The sequence below is a fragment of the Patagioenas fasciata genome, chromosome 3 (genome assembly GCF_037038585.1).
Source record: "Patagioenas fasciata isolate bPatFas1 chromosome 3, bPatFas1.hap1, whole genome shotgun sequence".
In the NCBI taxonomy this organism is placed as follows: Eukaryota; Metazoa; Chordata; class Aves; order Columbiformes; family Columbidae; genus Patagioenas; species Patagioenas fasciata.
The window spans coordinates 83,948,143-83,969,553 of NC_092522.1; the positions used below are offsets into that span (position 1 = coordinate 83,948,143).

Here is a 21,411-nt window from a genome sequence, read left to right on the forward strand (position 1 = left end):
AAAAAAGCAAGTGAGGCTAGTGTACTCTGAGTTTGCTGAGGGCTTGTTACTCCCTAAACGTTTTTCTCAGTCTTTCCTAATCAGTTCCCTGCCTCTACCTGGACAACACTTAGAGACAAATTGAAAGGATTGCCATATTTTTCATTTTATCACGGGATTTCTTCCCTGATTCCAGTACAGATCATATTTTTGTCTAGTGAATGATATAGACTGCTAACATACACTTTGAATGAAAAAGCATATAGATTAACCCTTTCATTTTCTAGTATTTCAGTTTTTCCCACAGTGTTAATATTAAAGAAACTCATTATTTCTTTTGTTCAGATGTAAATCACTCCATGTCATGTTTCTTCTAAGCTGAAAGTTTAGTGATCTTTGACTGCAATGTCCACTACTTCTCCTGCAAAGGGTATTCTCTGAGGTAGCAGGGCCTGAAAATACTTTAAATAGAGTTGAAAATTGATGGAGTTCAGTTATTGCAATTTTTCATCAAAAGGCACGGTTTTTCTGGACTTGTTATGTTTTCTAAGGTTACAGTTGTGGTATTTCTTTTGGTCTTCTAATGCCATCCTGTCTAATGTCTTTTTCGTAGCACTGCAGGTCCTCTGTCCTATCCACAGCATCAGGGCACTGCCTACTCTCACTGAGCATCTTTCTAGTCTTACTTTACTCTTACCTAGCAAAGAAAATTACATTTTAAACTTGAATTGGTCAGTATCAGCTTTCCAAAGCTTTCTGTTCAAGGTCCCAGACCCATTTGAGTTTCAGAGAAAGGACTCAATTAGCTTCCCAATCTGCAATATGTAAATTCACCTTTAAATAACTCCCAAACACTTTCAGAGCTTCATCTTTGCTTAGAAAATGTTTAGAAAAAGCATCTGGTTTATATTTGTAAGGAATGGAATACTCTTCAGATTTCTCTAACGCAACTAGTTTTCTTAGTGGATTTAACTGAGAACTACTGAAAACATCAAGTGATTGTCATCCTACCAAAAGAAATATGACCACCACTTTATGCCTTTATTCTGAGGTATCTATTTCTTGCAGTTCTGTAAGTGCTGTTTAAATCTTATTCTGTTGTCCTACACATCTTCAAATAATTTGTAATGGGTAGAGACTTAATAACTCCCTTTTTCCATCAAGGATATTTTCTCAGTTACTTGTGGTATTTTATCTCGTGTTACTTGTGGTATTTCATTTTCTTGAGGAAACATTCTGATTTATGGAGTCTGACAAAGGCTTGTATCATTATTATCTGAGTTGCAGTCATTCTCCACTGCAGACTACTCGATACTACAGATTGTACTAACCAAGTACAATTTACCATGGTACAACAAACAGTCCCAAACCCTGGGAAAGGGCAGATACAGGCTGTGCAACATGGAGTGCCTTTGTATCTTCTGAATGACGGTTTACTGCTGGAAAATTTTACTTTTATTTCTTGGTCTCATCTATCTAGGACTTTTTCATATAACCCATGGCTAACAATGTGTTTTTCTAGGCTAAATTACTGAAGACATAATGATATTCAGAAAGTAAAAAAAAAAAAAAAAAAAATTCACTGAATTATATTATTGCTCAATATAAATATTTGCCCAGAAGTGTTTCTCTAATCAATATTTAAAGTGAGTCGAGGAAGTTTAATAGCTAAATCTTGCTCTCATTACATGTCATCATCCTTTATCTGATATCTTCTGAAGCTATAGACCCCTCAGAGGTTGAGAGAAAGCAAACAATTAATTTCACAAAATTTTCATAAGAAAAAAACTTCTCATTTGAAAAAAAATAACAAAACTAGATTAACATTTTCATGCAGTCAGGATGGCACTAACACAATGCAATAATTTCTTTAGTAATGAAATACACTTTGATCCCATTATACGTTTCAGAAATAATTATATCCTGTCAAAGCACAAAAGAAAATGAAAATACAAATGGCTCACAAACAAAAATCATTGTAAATCATGAGCAACACAGGGATATCTATTTAAGACAAAGACTGTACTTAGGGAGTGTGTGTGTGTATGTGTGCATGCATGCTTATGCACATACCGTTGTGGTGCCTGCCAGAAATGACTCCTGATCTGGTGTCTGCTATTTCTGCCAATACGCCATTGTGACAGACCTGTGCTGAAATCCAAGTTAAATGTCTCTTTGAACTACTATTTCCAGTGTACCAGGGAATAAAACCTATTCCTGGTTTCATTCAGTTATGAAGATATCTCCTATTCTGTAAAAAGTGTTACCAAACTTTCCCATACGAACATGATATCAAAACTTTTTGCAGCATGGTCACCAATGATAATGAGCATGTAAGAACTAGATGACAGACACTTAAAGTACTAAAACATTTTCTTATGGTGTACTTGTCTCTTATAATAATGCCACCTCTGAATTGGGAAACCAAAGCACCAGGTGCTACCCTAGACACTGACCCAGACAAAGGTCTCTGCCCCAAACTGCTTACTATGAAAGTACAAGACCAACAGAAACTCTTAGAACTGAGGGACAGGTACTAAAGTCAAGGAAACAACCTTATCCATGGAATAGTCAGAAGTCTCTAAAGACCAGCTAGGTTTATTAACTACAAATTATCCTGTGAACGTGCTATTTTTAGGCTCAAATGCTGAAAGTTGCCTAGGGGAATGAATGCTTAATTTCTGCAGGAGCTCTGTAGCCAAATCAAGTTTTCTAGATAATTTTGCATACATCAGTTGATTTTCTGGGTAAAACAGAAATATTTTTGAACCCACGTAAATGCACAGACTGTGATTCACTTCACTCATTAGTAGATTAAGTGATTATATTTTTTTTAAATTCGATGCAAATAAATTATCTGTGTTACCTCTCCAAAGCTTAAATACATCTTTTAAGAAACGTTTAACACTTGAAAGTTCTAGTTAATGCAATATTTTCCATGTAAAGCTTGATTTTCTGTGGTGAATTATCAAAGGTGGCACAGATCTCTCAAATCAGCAAAAATCAAATGAACATTCCTAGTCTAATGGTCTTTTGTTGCAAAACTGGGCAAAATACATTGGCACACAGGTACAATTACTTCAGTTCTTTCTCTGCTGTCACATTGTGCCTTGGATGCCTACAACAGCAGTGACAAGCTTAGCACAAAGAATGAGACAATCAAGAGTCAGGGAAACAAAACAATTAGAAAAAAATGACCTGAACCAAAACTAAATGCAACAAAAGCCACAACATATCATCAATACAGAGAATTTTATTCATGTGCTCTGTTCTTCGCGTTGATTAATTATGGCAAGTGTGGTTTAGGAAAACATTTTAAGAAAACCTTTCAAGAATCTTGAAGTCAATTATCTTATGGAAGTAAGATAATGTAGAAGTGATACTACTAGAGGGGAAACCTGGTAGGACTGCTGCTGATGACTACTCATTTTCACTGTGTTAAAACAAAAGCCACCTTGTATTTCTGAGTGAATGTAGCAGTTTTTATCTATGCCTTAGCAAAACAATGCACAAATTCATTCTTACCTATGACATGCTTTTAGATGGTCCCATAAAATGTACTTTGAAAATCTGGATTCAACACACTACTAGATTGCAGTGCCCAGAGTTGCTTTACAGCCATTTGCCTTATGGGCAACACTGACCTCACTAATTTCTCATTGCTTAAATTCTTATCTGGCAATGGAGATAATACTTGCTTTCTCTATACTTATGTACTTCTTCTTTACAGTACTGTACTACTTCTGTACGTCATTACATTGGAGGTTTGAAGAACCAAAAGACTATGAGAATAGTTGTTGCAAAGATACAGGTAAAATGGTATCATTCATCCAGAGCTTTAGTTGTGTTAAAAGTGGATCCCTGTTGTGTTTTGTACTCCAGATAAAGGTGAGAAAAATCAATACTGAACTTAACTATCATGAAACAAGCATTCTCAACCTCTTCAAGCTAACACCACTTAAAAGTATATAAAGTCACACATCAAAAATATTAGTCATGTTTAACTGCTATCCAGCTTGTCTTTTGTTGATGTTTTCCAGTCAGACCACAGATGTCAAACACCAAAATAAGTTCAGCTCTCTGAAACTGGGATGCAAAGCACAGGGAAGAAAAGATTTCTCAAGAAGATTGTTTTTGCAATATAGGGAAGGATTAATTGCTATATAATAACATAAATGTACTAATAATGCCAAGAACAGAGGTGGGAGAAGAAAGGTAAACTTGGATTTATAGCACCATTTTTAAATTTGGATAAACTTCCAGAATCTTAATTCAGCACAGAGTGATCCCAAGTGAACGAGGCACATGGGACAAGACACAAAGAAACTACAAGTAGCAGAGGGGCATAAAGGTGTCCCCGTGGCCTCAAACTATTAATTAGCAACTAGCAAAGCTGTACCACAGATTCACCGCTCCCGCATTCCTCCTCCAGCGGTTGCTGCTAGTCTGCCTCATTATCATCTGGATGGAAAACAACACTCTTTCCTGGGAGTTCTCTGCAACATTCTTATTGATTAAGTTCCCACAGTGTTAAATCATTCTGTAGCTTTCACTCCATTCTACCCACCTTCCCACCCTTGAATAATAAAAGCTTTGGTGGATTTATGGGGGTGGTGAAGTAGATGAGGAGTGTTTGATAAACACCATAGCACAACCCCGTTTCTATTTATGCAATGCCCTTAGCTTCTGAACATTTCACATGCCAAGACAGTATTTTAAAAAGCAAAATTAAACTAATCTGACTTTGTTCTTGCTTGTATACTGCTTCTGTTACGCTTAGTAATCTCTGCCAAACAGATCCAAATGTGTCCTTTCCTGGCTGTAGTGAATTTGAAATAACAAGGAAAAAACCCAACAAACTAGTAAGGCAATGATGGCTCTCTTTTCATCAGCCTTCAAGTTGGAGTTACCCAACAACTCCGAAAATACATCTCATGTTATTTTTTCACAGGCATATGTCTGACATATGCAAATCTATGTAACAAAATTAAAAAAAAAAAAAAAAAAAGGCAATAATGAAAATGTAATTCCTACTAGAAATAAAATTGAATTATCTCTCATTGTGAAAAAACTTATCCAGAATCACGGATCCTTACGTCACTGGAACAACAATAAAAGCTTAGGTTTAAGATTACTATAGTCTTGGCTGTCTTATTTTGGAACTGGGGATAACTGGGGATTTTTTTTGAATGGGTCATGCATTAAGCAGACACTAAGGGTTAAGTTTCCTTAGAAGACCCAGGCAAGGGAAGATGCAACTTCTCCAAATGGACTCTGAGATATCCTGAGGGGAAACAGCCTGACAAAGAAGCCTCAGGAGAGATGTTCTGAAAGTGTAACACTAATTATTATTAGCTAGCAAAAAAAAAAAGTTTGAAAGTGACTGAAAGCACCACTTCAGAAAAGACCAAGATAACTGTATGTTAGAAAGGAAGAAAGAGGAAAATGAGGCTGAACCAGCTTTTTGGCAACATGACCAAGTGATAAATTTCAGTCAATAGGGATTCTCAGTTGAAAACTGAATATTTCCCATTCAGCAATAACAAATTAAAACCGCAAAATATAATGTCTGTTATATTATCCAATCACTATAGCACTTTAAAAATCCTACAAGGGGAATTCTTGTTATGCATAGAAATGTTTTCTTATGTAAAACATCAACAAGATTTTATTTTTAACTAAAAATGCACCATTTTGAACTCAAAATCTGCATTTGTGAAATGCAGATTTCACAAATCTGTGTACAGGAAGGGACTAGAATTCAAGGCTTTTACTATCTGCTTCATATTACTGATCATTAATGTAACCACCTCACTGATCAGCTTTTGTTCTGCCCATGGTTGCACACCATATAAGTTCTAGCACCTTACTACCCGCAGCAAGTAGATTGACTCCCCCAGACAAACAGGATCGCATAATTTCTCTTTCCTACACCCATTTTTACACCAGCTAGATGTTGTCACACATGGGCTCTTCAGCACATTCAGCTCAGGGAGGTCTGTGCCCACAGTTCCCCCAGGGGACTCTGCGCTGCTGTGGCATCAGCAGGAGCTGAGCCTGCAGTGAGGACAGGCGGCTTCTTCTGTAACCAAAGGGATACTTTCGCTTTTTGCATTTCTTTCTGCCTGGATATACCATTAATTCATTATTGAGAGGAAACATATTCCCAGAAAAAGAAGAAGGAAAATAACTGACACTCTAATGCTGATACTCTAAGCACCTGCTGATACCAGGAACTTACACTTTGATTCAACAGGTGAAGGATAGCACTGCAGGAAAGAAATTAAACAACTACACTGAAACAAGTTCAATACAAAAAATGGAAATCTCAGATCACCAGTAAAACCCATGGCAGGAACAAGTGTACTGTTTCTAATTTCTAATATTTCTTTTCAGTGGTGCCTGACAATGAGATGAGGGGCAACGGGCATAGACTGAAGCATAGGAGGTTCCATCTGAATATGAGGAGAAACTTCTTTACTTTGAGGCTGACAGAGCACTGGAACAGGTTGCCCAGAGTGTGGAGACTCCTTCTCTGGAGACATTCAAAACCTGTCTGGACATGTTCCTGTGTGATCTGCTCTGGGTGAACCTGCTTTTAGCAGGGAGGTTGGACTAGATGGTCTCCAGAGTTCCCTTCCAACCCCAAACATTCTGTGATTCTCTAATATCCCAGTTTATTCCCACTACAAATAATTACACCTTTCTACCTAATTATATGAGCAGGTTTATTTGATAATTTGAATTTTACTCCATTTTCACCCCCTCAAAATTCTTGTACCATGCTCACTTCATTAGTTGTTAAATTTTAACCAGGATATAGAGATTTACATCTTGTTTGCCTCTTGGTATGGTTTGTGAGGAGCATGTTTGCTCTTGGTATGGTTTGTGAGGAGCATGTTTTCTTACCCATGCTTAGAGAAAGTACTAACTTATTCCACAGAAGTTCCCAATGATTTCAATCCAAATGCTCACAAAATAAATAACTAAACAGAATTAGTGAAAGGCAATCTTTTGCATGAGTTTATGTATTTAGCTTTAAAAGGAAACCAAACCAAACCAAACCAAACCAAACCAAAACAGAGGTGTGTTCTTCACTTCTTAGTCCTAAACATAGATATGCATTCCTCTAGCATTTACAAAAATAAGTTGGAATGTATACACTGAAAATATTTCACCTATTTGAAGTCACTTCCTAGCACCCCAAGCATGTTCATATTCAGTCATTTGCAAATTCTTCTTTATTTCATGAAGTAGTATTACTAGGAAGACAGTTCTCAAAGTTACAGCTGTGACAGTGATGAAATATTTCTCAATGAGTTATGTCTTTTTCCACTTTAGGAAGTGCTCTCAAAGAGGAAGGGTCTCTGGATCAGAAACCATGATTCAGCCCAAGCTGGAGGTTTCAGCTGAACATAATTACTTCTAATAAAAGATAGAATTTACCAGGGGACCATACAATAATTAAGACGTGGAAAAAAAGACCATAAGGGAGATAAAGTTTCCAGAATTCTATTCTAAGAATAAACATGAAACTGAAATGTTTCTATTACTCCACAGAACTGAAAATAATATTTTACATATTTGACCACTGTATTTTCTTAAATAACGTTCTCCCAGTTCTCAAATAATAAAACAGGATATGTAAAAACCCATTTCCAAACAACAAGCACACGCTGATATTCATCCCATGTAATTTTATTCACCTAAAAGTTAAATAGTTAGTGTAAGGTAAGTTTCCAAGGCCTACTGAGCAGGCAATGAAGAGAAACACGCCAGTATACGAAGATCCCACTGTACAGTTTGTGCACTGTCTGTGGAATGTGACAATGATCTGTTCCCAATGAGCTGTTTGCTCCTTCTCTTTTTCTCTTCTGGAGGAGTTACATGTGTAAAGACATTTTTGCTTTGGTTTGGTTTTGTTTTGTTATTTATGTGCTTTATTTAAATTTTTATCTGCTTTTCCATTGGAGTGGATGGGATGGATTGCCCTCTGAAGACGTCTCTCTCTCCACGGCCTGCTGCATGGCTTAAATTTGTATAAGTCACTTTCAGTTACTTTGAGTAACTAAAATTTAATACGTCCGACTCAATGAACAGGTTCCAAAATGCAGCAGTTTCTTTATCAATATTTCAAATCATGAAATACATCAAATTATCAATATTCAGTGCTGGTCGTAGTAGATGCCAAAAAGAATAGTTGTTGGCCAAACATCACAATATTTTTAATAGTTATAATTTTTAGGAAGTTGAGTTATCAGGACACAAAGAGGTCAGTAGGATGATAAACGGTGAGTTGAGTGCAATTGCTGCAAAGTATCACCTAGCTGAGTGGCCATAATCAACCAAATGTAGTTATAAATATAGTTATTTATACAGTCTAATACAGGGAAATAGGTAACAGGGAGCAAAAACCCAAATACTTTTCTTTGAAAAGCAGCATTACAGGAAATTACAAATATCTATGTTAGTATAATTTCTTCATGCAATGTTGTGGCACTAACAGTTAACCAAATTCTCATCTTCGAAAAAACAGAAGAGAGTAAGAGTTTTTCCCAATGCAAAATTTTGATAAGACCACTCTTACAACACTTATTCACACTGCAAAGAACGTGTGAAGAAAAAAATGAGCTATATAAGTGACACAAGGTTAGGAAAAAACCTAAAAATATGGGACTGAAAGTGCTCTAACCAGCTTATCAAAGGGAAGGTCAAAAGTGTGGGTATTTACAAACAGAAAAAATATATCAGAGAGAGAGAGCTTAAAATATACCTCATAAAAACTTTGAAGGGCACTGTCATGCATAGAGAGTGGAAATGAACTCTTCAAGTGTGAGCAGACAGGCCAGAGATGAAAAGTTAAAGAAAGGAAAATTATCAGTGGTACGATTCATACGCCCTAATGTGGGAATCTAAAACTCCAACCAAGTTTAGTTTCTCTTTAAAGTTAACGAAAAGAACCAAGCACCTTCAGAGGACAACTCATCTCGTCCTAAACAGAAGCCTCAAATCACACAGAATCCATCTGGTCATACCTGTTTCCCTCCTTTCAGTAGAACAGGAACAAAAATGACTAGCTCAGACTGAGAGATCAGTGCTTTATATGTCCAAAGTTAGGTGAGATGTATCTCAGCCTGTATCACTTTTTAGAGCCAGATTGTCTTCAGGACTTGCAGCGTTATCACCAGAAAACTGATCATCTGTATTTTTCTTTCTCTGGGGTGGAAAACTTATCCCCTTGCCTGAGTATGAGAGTGTAGAGAGAAAGAAAGAGGGAATCTTTCAGTAGCTTAGGGCACTAGTGCATAATCACTAGATTTTTCATTTCAGTTTTCAACTTTAAGTTACAGATCTAACTTCCATTTGTGACTGCTATGACTGTACTGAGATTAGCATTTACCATATCACTTTCTACAGCTGGTATCAGTGAAAATATTTATGCACACAGTGAGAGGAGAAAAGTATCTGCCAAAACTTGTGGATGCCACTAAAAACAACACTTCTTTCAAATCTGTGTTTTTGTAAAGTGCACAGCACAATTGCACTCTGCTTACAATTGGGAATACCAAGTGCTTCCATAATAATAATTTTTTTAAAAAGTAAAAATAATTCTTTCCCTCTAGTGGTAATTATATCCAGAGCAAATTAGTCACTATAAGTACAAAAGAGCATTAGTTATGCCACCTCAGTGGAGGGAGAGGTGTCGATTTTCTAAAGAAGCCCCCCCGTAACAGATATAGCTGTAAAGTCTAGTCTTAACTTTAAACTCTCCTCAGATTTTTCAATAAACAGATATGGTGCACACGAAAATAAAACCAAGTAAAATATGAACATGCAGAGCTCCCTTAGGCTTAGCCTAGAGATAGTAAACCAGTTTAGACTTTCAAACACTATGATGGTAGCAATCATTCTTAGGTACTTTATTCACTCAGAGATGATGGGTTGCTACCAGAGACAGACAACTAAAAACCAGATGGATTGTGAAGTCTGTGCCTGGTCTTCTCAATATAAATTTCTGAACGAACTGTTCCTTCTTACCAACATTTGGCAGAGAATAATTTGGGGGGTTTTAATTGCCATTGCTACAATCCATAGAAAGGTTCGTGTGACGGTGAAGGAATGCTGACCTCACGGAAGAAAGACCAGTTTTGCCTTAGTTAATGAATAATAGTTGCCATTTTCTGTAATTGTTCCCCCCCGCTTTACTGTCACAAATGGTCTTATGATAATAATCATAGTATATAATCTGACACAAGTGCTCTTAAAGAAATTTCTGGTAAAGGACTGCAGCCTCTGTGGGAGGTAACTGTCAGAATTATCTTAAACCACTACCTGTCTTCCACTACAATAGAAAAGGCCTTTAATCGAAATAATCCTTTTTCAAACGAGCAACTTTTTTTTTTTTCTCTGCAATTCACTCATCTTAAAAAGAGCACTATAGCTTTTGTGCATAACTTAATTCATTCTTCAAGACAAGTACAAAATTTGTCACTGACATTTAGCGCCAGCCGTAGGCAATGGATAAAATGAACTAGTTAGCAATTTAACCTGTAAAAAAAACAGAGTGGGATGAACAATTTTCTGCCATCAAAGCAAATGGCTAACATTTAGCAAGATTTTATTTTTATTTTTCAGCCCATCCCATCCTCAAGAAGAAAGAAGTCAGGCTAACATTTTTTCTGGGTCCTAAATCTTCCTCTCAGCCTATTTCTTTAATGGTTTAAAGTAAATGACTATCCAGAGGATAATTAGGCACTGTGCTGTCGCATCGTGTCAGGTCACAGCTGGATTTAGTCAGCATTAACCTTTGGGGAGAATTGGAATATCAGTATCATTTAAAATTAAAGACGTGTAAGCAGGCATTTCTGGAGATGTTAGAAAAGTAATTGTCTGTAAATTGTTTGACCTTGAGATTTAATTGCATGCACAACACACATTCTAGCAAGAACCCTGGACTGTGTGTTCATTCTCTTTCACCTCCGTACCTCTCACTTTGCAGAACCCATTAAGCTACCTGTGGATTTTTTTGTAAAATATTAAAGATTGTTTTATACTGAGAACAAAAGCTTTTAAGCAAGACCTCTTGCAAACAAAACTGTTAAACAGTTGTAGTATAGACCTCACCTATTTGAATTTCAGGGTTTTTATACACTTAGAAATGTTTATATATACGTAGAAAATACTCCCGGTTAAAGAGCTATGCTTAATTTTTATTCTTTTTTTTTTTTTTTTTTACTAACAAGTTTGCATATTATGCCTCATTCCCTTTTTCCCTAATGAGACAGCTTATGCTTTCAAAGTCCCTCAAGCTAGGCAAATCTCTCCACTGCTTCCACTGTTAATAATGAAACTTCATAATTATACAAATCCAAGGTGGCCAATCAGCTTCTCGGGCTGAGCCTTTGGGTACCTCATGCATTATTTATGTGGCACTCGGGCCTGTGAACTCACTTGCTTATATTAGAAGCCTAATTAATATTTAATCACACGTAGAGAGGGCACACAAAGCTGCGCTAGGCCCTGAAAGAAGTGCAAATAAAAGTGTACACAGGTGCTTGTTTGCTTGTGTGTGTGTTTGTACGTGTGTGCTTGCCAGAACATGCACACTCAGACACATGGATTAGAAATACTCCTCTCAGACTGGGAACAAGGCAAGTCTTTGAAGACACTGACACATGCCAATAAAGATGGACAGTTTTGATCCTGACTGCAAGCTGGTTTTCTCAGGTGATGCTGAAAACAGTTGAGACTCTCCATTAAGATCTCAGCAGATGAAAACCAATTCAAAGGAGAACTGTTTAGGTTTCTTGCCTCATGAATTACTTCCCACTTGCCTACAGTGCCAGACTCTCCATTCACACTGGCACTAAGTCATTAGTTGCAAAGGAGTTCTTGTTTTTATGACAGCCCATGAGAAAAAGTAAGAATGCTTCGAAGTACCCTAACTTTTTGGGTATGAGTCATCACCATCTCTTCCCTGGCTTGGGAATGATGAAAAATCCCAGCTGTTAGCTTCTATGGAGAAGAAAGTTGTTGAAACAACCTCATTTATGATTATGATGATCATTTCAGTTGTAGAAGATGGCAATTAGTTACTTGATTTCTTTCTAGAAAACTTTCATGTCAGTTGATGCAGAACAATGTTCATTCTCACCTATCATTGCACTTCTACTTGGAACATTCTCAGCTGCCTGTTGCTTCCTCTTTGTCTACACAGACAGATCACGCTACAGTATGAAACCTTTTTGATGGGAAGGAAGAGAGATTCATACCTAGAAAACTCTGTAAATACACCAGTCAAAGCAGTGAGAAAATGATCTGTCCTATTAATGCAAATTCTACTTAGCACCGTGTTGTTCAATGTTAAACAAAACATTTCATCACATTGATACTACTAGTATTTCAACCAACATTTCCAAAGAAGCCAATGACTTTTCTGAGCTATTGCCCCTCAGATCATTGCAGTCATTCCCCACAATTGTACCATTGCTTCTGAGGCAGATGATTAACGACTTCATTTGAACCCTCTTTAAAACACTGTTTTCATCTGTACTTTCACCACCATTTTCTCCCCATAAACAGTAGCAAATAGGACATAAGGACTTTATTCCTAAATCTTCTACTAAAGCGTAAGTGTAGCCTTGAAAATAATTGATCTTATCAATATATAAAATGGTTGTGATGATCAGAGCCTGAAAAAAACAAATTTCGGTTTAGTGGTCAGAAGAGATTTAGGGGGAGGACTCTGAATAAGGACACTAGTGAGGCCACACCTGGAGTACTGTGTCCAGTTCTGGGTTCCCCAGTACAAGAGAGATGTGGAGCTACTGGAGAAAGTCCAGTGAAGGGCCACAAAGACTAGAGCACCTCTCCTATATGGAAAGGCTGAGAGAGCTGGGACTGTCCAGCCTGGAGAAGAGAAGCCTTCGGGGGAATCTTATCAATTTGTACAATCATCTGAAATGAGGGAATGGCAAAAAGGGAGCCAGGCTCTTTTCAGTGGTGCCCAGTGACAGGACCAGAGGCAATGGGCACAAACTGAAACACAGGAGGGTCCCCCTGAACATCAGGAAACACTTTTTTTACTGTGAGGGTGACCAAGCAGTGACAAAGGTTGCCCAGAGAGGTTGTGGAGTCTCCATCCTTGGAGATATTCTAAAGCCATCTGGACATGGTTTTATTTTCTTTTTATTTTATTAATTGTAACTTTAAAATGTAAAGGCAAGAACTTTGCACATGGAATGAAATATTAATTTTTGTTTTGCTGGGATGTTTCCTTTTGAAGATAACATTGTATGAAGTTCCTACTCTGCTCCCAACTTAGCTTTGGTTGAAACTATTATCTGAACGTAAATCAAAGATCTAAATATTTTTAGTTCGTTCAAAAATCCATGTGAGTAAAATTTGTTGAAATGATGTCTCACAGCTATGGTAATACTGACCTAGGTTCAGAAACTTTGCAAAGATTCAAACTAGTAAGGAATCTTTGCAGTCTTGAATGAAGCATGCTAGACAAATAAAAAGTATTATAATTGTTAAACTATTAAGTGAAGTACTATAAAACATTGCAACAATTGTTCAAGTGAAGCGATTCTTCCTTCTCGTTCTAGTCTCACTTCTCTCTTACAATCCAGATTCCAGAGCTTTAATTTGTCATTACATTGACTTACAAAGTAAAACCGCCAATCAATACACTCTCAAAATCAAGCTGAATTTCAGTGGTGCAAAATATTTCTTGTAAAACAAAAGATGCAGGAAGCTGTTAGACTACATATGTTTGATGGTCAAGTTCTTAAAATCAAACTACTCTTAATAAACCACAAGCTGCCTCTTGAGGCATCACTTCCATTTGTTACAGAGGACCTTTCATAGTAAATTGATAGAAATGAGTTGGCCCACCATGCACTCCATACCATTCCATGTATGTAATACATGCACACATGATACATTGTTATCAGTTTGCCAAACACCTCTGGCAATCATTGAAAAAATAGATATGCATATATTAGCTCAGTAATATGTTTTAAATTAAACCAAGTTTTGTTTTGGTTTGGTTTTTTTTGTCTCCTTTCAGGGACAAAAGTAGTGAGGGATTAAATGTATGCCAGGAACCCTGTACCAAGCATCTGGCAAATTTATGGGGGTTTGCATCCATTTTCCAGTGCTACAGTCCCAGAGGTGCAAGAAATGAGAAGAAACATTTGTGGTAGTTCCAGGGAGAGTTTGCAATTTCATAACTCTTATTTAAGATATTTTCTTTTTAAAAAATAGAATACTTGTAACCACGTTTACACCATTTCCTTACAACAACAGGAATCCAGAATTTGAAATTAATACATTTAACAGGGGACATTCGCTCATTAGGAAAATCTAGATGAATCATGGTGATTTTGTTTTTTTTTAAATTCACCTTTCTTTTACACTGTAGCTACTATTGTAACATCAGACTAGTTAAGTGTAAGGATAGACAGAGTAGAGAATAATATCAGCAGCTGCAAAGATAAAGTCGTGGGTTTTTTTTCAAAAGTAATAAAAAAATGAGTTGTTTTTGCAGCATTGTGCAAAAATATTTTCCAATATTTTTCCACATTGTGGTTGTTTGCTAAATGTACCATTATGTCACTAACTTCAAAGTTGAAACTTGATCTCCTTAAGACTTGCCTACTCAACAGGACAACAGAAAGAAAAAATATTAAAAACAATCATCTAACATTACTTGCTTCCATTCCAGTTTCAGTACAGGATTGTTCTATTAACTGTATTCTCTAATGGTCTGGTCAGCCTACCATTATTCAAGGAAAGATGAGGGACCTGATTCTCAGCTGGCATATATCAGTATAGTTTCACTGATCTGAATGGGGCTGTACCCATTTATATCTCCTGTGAATCATGCCCATCATTTCAATCCGAACAATTAAATAATTAGTTTCCTAGTATATTAGCATAAATTGGTAATAACTAAAGAGTGCTCATAATTCTCTGCCTTTTTGTAAAGCTCTTTTCAAGCATAGGGACATACGCCTGGTAGGAGGCTCAATATATAAGCTGTTGTCACACATGCACCTAAAAAGTGTTACACAGCACTGCCAAAAACATGGAAAAGATGTAAAGTCCTTCTGAATCTACATCTTGCAATGCTCAAGAAATACAAGAGAATTCTTAGCTGAGCTTAAAAGAGCAGATGCTGCTATTTTACAGTACAATATAATGATACTGCAATATTCAATAAATGGCCTAAGATGGTATTAGTTTTATGCTACAGAAAGACATGACTCCAGAAGTGGAATATTTGAAAATATCACTTTTTAACAAAAATAGGATGAAACATCAGTGAAAGCTTTTACTGTAGTATGCCTTGCTAAAAATCTTGACAGTATTTTCAAATCGTCAAGTATTCACCTGCTGTGTTAACAAACTTGGCACCACTGAAGGTGTGTTTTTCCCCAGCCATTACTACTTTTAGGCTGCAGTGTGAAGAAGGGATTTTTCCTCTCTATGCCTCCAGGAGGACACAATTTGGACACTTCAGTACCTTCACAGAATGGCAGAGAAGAGAAGGAAAACTAATAAAAGAAACCAAACAAATAAGCACAAAAAACAACAAAAACAACCAAACAAGCAAGAAAAACAAAACAAACAAACAAAACCCACAAACATATTTTCTTGTACATCAGTCCAAGGCACAGCAATAATCAAAACCCACCCACAATGTATACCCTTTTTTTTACCCACTTAAAATGCTTGGTGTATCACTTAGTCTTCTGTAACAACCACATACTGCACAAGGAGAAAATCAATTTTAAAACAGTAATTTCAAAGTAAGATATTTTTTCCAGATAAATAAAAGCAGTAGAATAGAAAACAAAATCACACAGGGACAAACGCTCATCCCAGAGTTTACTCTGCAGCAAATATAAAACGCTAAATATGTGCTGTAAAACTTGAGAGGGAAATCATTGATTCAAAACACTTGTCCATAGAGTGAGGTGATGAAAGTTAGCAGACATTCTTGAACAGGATCTATTAAGCCCATGTCCAGCTCAGCAAGAGGCATTTCCATAGTTTCCTTCAATGTTGTGTACATCAGCATTTAAATGTACAATAATATTGAGGAGATTTATCAAAAACTAAGAGTCATAAATATACTCAGAAACTTCAAGTTATATCTGCTCTGCTTATGGCTTGCAAAATATCTGAAGAAGCTTCATAAAAAAACACAGACTTTGGGAAACAGAAACGATCATGAAATCACTAAAAACTTCTCTGGACTGAAAAACAAATTTTAAAAAAAGAGGAGAACAAAAGAAAGAATGAAAGAGAAAGGGCAAGAAAAAAGAAGAGAAAGAAAGAAAAACTAAGAGAAAAAGAGAGAAAGAATATGAAAATAACCTTACTCCCAGTCAAAATGTCATTCAGCAATCTTGTTTTCATTCCTAGAAAGTACCTGTATTAAACCCATTTTTATTAAAAGTGAGGTTTGCTGCCCAGCTTGACTTTACCTTCTAAATGTATATAGACATACAATCAATTTTTGACTCCTGATCAGAACCATTCATTTCAAATTCTCATTTCATTTTTTTTTTTTTTTAATCCAAGACCTGTCTGGCATTTCTATAAAAATTTAGCAATATCGAGACCTTGAACCTCACTGCAGGTGTTCCCAGTGGGCATTATGAAGAACATATTCTTAGATATAACTCTCAAACACCATATACCTTTTATATACATTTTTCCAGAGTTTTGCTGATGAAAAATAAATACCTGATAAAACTAGGAAACTTTATTGTAAATTAAATTTGTAAGGTACCTGTATTTATACACTTGCATAAGTGCATATCAGGGATGTGCGTCCAAGTATACACTCATATATACATTATACTTATGTGTATACATATATATATGTATATATGTGTGTGTGTGTGTGTATGTGTGTGTGTATATATATATGTGTGTGTGTGTACATATATATATATCAAAATCTCCAAAACTGATTCAGCAATTAAACAGATTTTTTTCAGCAACTAATGCATCAGTAATATAATTGTTGGTAAACTTGATTTCCTCCACTAATCAGCTTTCTTAGTTTAATTTTGAGATTCCAATTCACCATTACACCATTAATGCAAATAGAAGATAAAAATAAAATCCACACAAAGAAAAATGATGTGCTTCTTTTGTCTGACTTTTGTAAAACCATTGAAACTTGGTGTTCACTTTCAAACCTCATCTAAGAGAGCTGTCAATTAAAACTATTTGTGCAAGAACCTTCTTTCTTAAATGTACAGAGCATAAATTGATTTTGGGCATAGCTTCTCCAGTGTTTCTTCATGGTTTCATATCTGCTACACAGGAGCAAAATGCACAATAGGATACAAGTATTCACATTTTGGAAGGTTGGGAGACTGAGATCAAATCTGCAATTTTTCACTCCCTTTTCCTATGAGTGTCTCACACAGTTTAAGTACTAATGATATTTGCTACTGGGATACATTTACATACAAACATTTCTTCTGCTACACTCCCATGAAAGTCAATGGGAGGTTTTCTGTTGACTTCACTAAGGTAAGGATGACGCACTACATAGCCAAAAAAGACGCACTTCTTGATGATCCACAGCTGGTGTGCATACACTCGCTTTCCAAGTTTTACTCTTTTACCACCTCCCTCCCTCTGAGACTAGAGAAATGCAATTAAGTCCGTATCTTCCATACAACCTCTGTCTTAAATAGTGTGGAAGGGAACAAGAGAATGAAACAGAAGTAGCTGGCACTATATCCTCTATTCCTGCCACCTATCAGTACAATAAAAAGTCCTTTTTGCAGTATAGAGGCAAGACTCACGTGCAGTCTACATTACAATAGCGATAAAAATAAAGGAAATGAGCTGACTCAAAATACAACTGTGTGAGAGAATCCTAACATATATTTGATCCTAATGTGTACCTCTGATGTATAACTATAATATCTGCTCTCTAATATTTATTGAGTGCAATGCTATCACCTAGAAATGAAAAACTAGAACCAAAGTAAGCATTTCTTTGCAAAATATTTTGGTTAAGTTAGAACTGGCAAAACTCTCGTACATGCTGGGCATATCTTCACTGTATTTAATGAGTTTTAATTACAGAAACTTTAAGTTGGTGGTTTTAAGAGAAACCATAACAGTAAGTTTCAAAAGAACTTTTCCCCTACACTGTTTCTGTTGGTAAGTTAGCTAGTACAGAATATGAAATGGAATAGTATTGCAATCAATGTCAAGAGTTTAACATTTTGGATTTTAGACACCAAATGTCATTCGAGAGTTAGACTTTGAAGAAGTACATTCCAGTTTGATGTTTAATTGGTAGCCTCTTCCATAGTTACAATTTTCCTACTTTGCTGCAAAGCATCTGCATATTAATAAGTAACAATATTTAATGAGTGGAAGCACTCCAAAATAACACACTTATCTCACTGTCTTTATTCATGTATCATATAATAGCAAAAATGTACACTTATGCCAAAGGGAAGTTATGCCTTTAAACTGCAACTCTAAATTGCAACTAACATGCTGAAGTGAGGATGTCACAGTCACACATAATTACGATTTCTACAGCAGCCTGTTTCCTATGGTGACAGTAGCATATTTAAAAGATAGCATTTTCAGCCTTTGATGTCACTTTTCTCATACAAAACTGTTTTTTCACTAAAAGCCCCATTCAGTTGCCCAGCCTTAACCAGTAAAGCACTTAAGCATATACCTAGATCCTATTTATTTTGAAGAAACTTAAGTACATTATTATGATTTTTTTTTTCCTGAAAAAGAATTGAACTTTATGTTTCAAATGCTTTGTCATACAGGAACCTAAAATAGGAGCACAATTCCTAACTGCAATACTATTATACTCCCAACTACCTGGAAATTTTAATAACAACAATTTTTATCACATTTTACAGGTACATTTTTCCAAATACTGTTTTAGTATCACCTCGTCTTATCACATAGCACCTGCTCTAAGCTTATTACATGCCAACAAAAAGTTTGAAAAAACATTATGCTTAATCATATTTGAATCTTTAATACTTCACAAGTGCTCCTCATGGCTTAAGGACCATAAGCTTTAAATATCACAGAAACTTTTTTTTTCATATTTGAAATCAGAATGCTAAGAAAGGCACCTGCTGCTTATACAACAGGCTGTAAACCAGAAATTCACAGAGAAGCTAGGGGAAAAAAACCCTTCTTACATTTCCCACATTTCTCTTTCCATTTTTTGCATTTTCTTATTCATAATCACTGTAATAAAAAAGGTGGTTTTTTGGATAAATATTACAGAACAGAGAATACAGTGTGATTTGCTCTCTTATACCACCAATTTTTTTTCAGCAACCTAGCTATAAATAGTGCTAGATTGTACAGCAACAGAAACTGTCATCTGTTCCTCTTGTACAAAATACCTCTGTGCTACTCAAAATCTGAGGAAATCCTTTCTAAGCAACCGTGTCATCAAAGTCACCATTTACAGAAATACTTACTCTAATACCTCAGTGTTGGTTGTTGGTTTTTGTTTTTAATTAACACACACATTACAACAGTTTGTAGTGGGTTTAATATTCATGCTCTAAGGGTATCACATTGGGAAGGCTCTGTCATCATCATTCTTCCAACAGGAACTGGGGAGCAGTTTTCCTCAGGGCCCTTCAGTGATTTTCATGACCAGGGTAAGACCACAGCGGCTGTTGATGTACAGATAATGCATTGCCTCTTCTTCACAAGACAACCACACTTTCTTTCTTAGGATTTCTTACAGCTAGAGCACAGAATTGAGAATTTAGAAATGTATTGTCTGTTTCTCACTGGGCCACAGACTTCCTGTTTGGAGCTTGAACAAATTGTTTTACTTATTCTACCTCTCTCTGATTCTCATATCTGAAAAGTAGAGATAAAAGCAACAGGAGCACTTCAAGGCTGAATTCATTTAAGTTGACAAAAAACTTTCAGGTCAATGAATGTAGAGTGCTACAGATTAACACATTAAAAGTTTCTAAAATGTATTTGTGATCTACTTTAACTGATGCAAGGTGTTTCTAAAATAGAAGCAACAGGAAAATTTAACACTGTGTCACTGCTGTACATGTCCAGTTTATAGACCAGTAACTGTAACTGAAAGATATTAATGTGTTTCTTCTGTTTGGGCTGTGTGCCAGAGTACTAACATACACTTCAGAATAACCTTCTTCTGATGGAAAGTTGAAATACAGCTAAATGCAATATAAATACATACTTTGTGTTTATATACACATACACAGCACACACACAGAAAATATGTGCATGGAGATAGCAGTCCAAAGAAAGAAAAAGATTTTCCCTTGATTGTGTTACAAGGCCATAATTCCTCAAGCTCAATGACAAATGTTGTGGAAATGCTCTGAAACAAAATGTCTGTAATTAACTAATATATTACTTTATATAGGATCCTTTGTTTAATATATGTCTTCATATTAATGCACCATGGTTAAAGGGAAATAAAATAGTTAGCAGAGGAAGAAAAGACGTGTTTGTATTTTTAAAAATAATAAAATCTGCTTTATTCCAATAGCATTTTTCCTCAGGATTTTTTCCTTTTAAAAATAAAAATTCCATTTTCCTGTCTGAATTCAAAATGATTGACTGGAGCACAATATTAAGTAATAAATAAAACAGTCCCAGTGCCTGAAAGACTCCTGAATAAAGAGAAAATTATTTTTGGATTTTCCTTCTGATCAGATATGAAATATTCTGAAACGCCACCTCTATAATTTGATAAAAAGCTTGATATCCCCAAATGAAAATAGGATTCAGCACTTTCATTTTTCTGTCTCTAAAGGAACCTCTAGGTAAACTGATTTTAAAAAAATGAAAATCTCAAGCATAAAGGTGGGAGTAATGAAGCAAGTTTAAATATGCGCTGACCTTTGAAATGAACTGCATTCCATGTTGTTTGGCCAAGAAGCTGGCTGTGTTGCTGTCTCCATCAATTTCCACAGCATAAAAGATGTGGGTTTTGGAGCTGCCCTGCTCTCTGGTGGATGTTGATAGGCATCGCCGCAAACACACCAGTGCTGATAGTAACAGCCATATGTTCATTGCTCTGAAATATAATATTAAAAAGAAACCCACAAGGGAGGAAACTGTAAGCACTGTCTATTGTTGTTGTTGTTGTTGCTCACCATAAGAATTTACCCAGAAGTGACTCTATTTTATTTTCCCCTTCCGTGCTTAAAAAGTAAAATCCTGCAATGTTTTATTTAGTAGCAATATTAAGCTAAGAAGAAGAAAGCAAAACAAAACATACTGGTTTTGGAAACTATGAGTATTCTGCTGTTTGACAGAATCTAAAAGCAAAGTAATATTATGTTATATGATTTTATTCATATGAATTCAAACCCAAAAATGTACACTATTTTGCAGCTT

General features: G+C 35.9%; 1 long non-coding RNA gene across 6 annotated transcripts in view; it reads right to left on the reverse strand.

Annotated features, from left to right (window-relative positions):
- LOC136100401 (uncharacterized) overlaps positions 1–21,411 on the reverse strand; it is a 201,910-nt gene that overhangs the window by 135,344 nt on the left and 45,155 nt on the right. Inside the window, exon 4 of one of the 6 annotated variants that reach the window (XR_010651187.2) lies at positions 20,911–21,088. The exons of the other annotated variants lie outside the window; for them this stretch is intronic. This is a non-coding gene — a long non-coding RNA (uncharacterized lncRNA). The remainder of the gene's footprint in view (positions 1–20,910; positions 21,089–21,411) is intronic. 6 annotated transcript variants of the gene reach the window in all.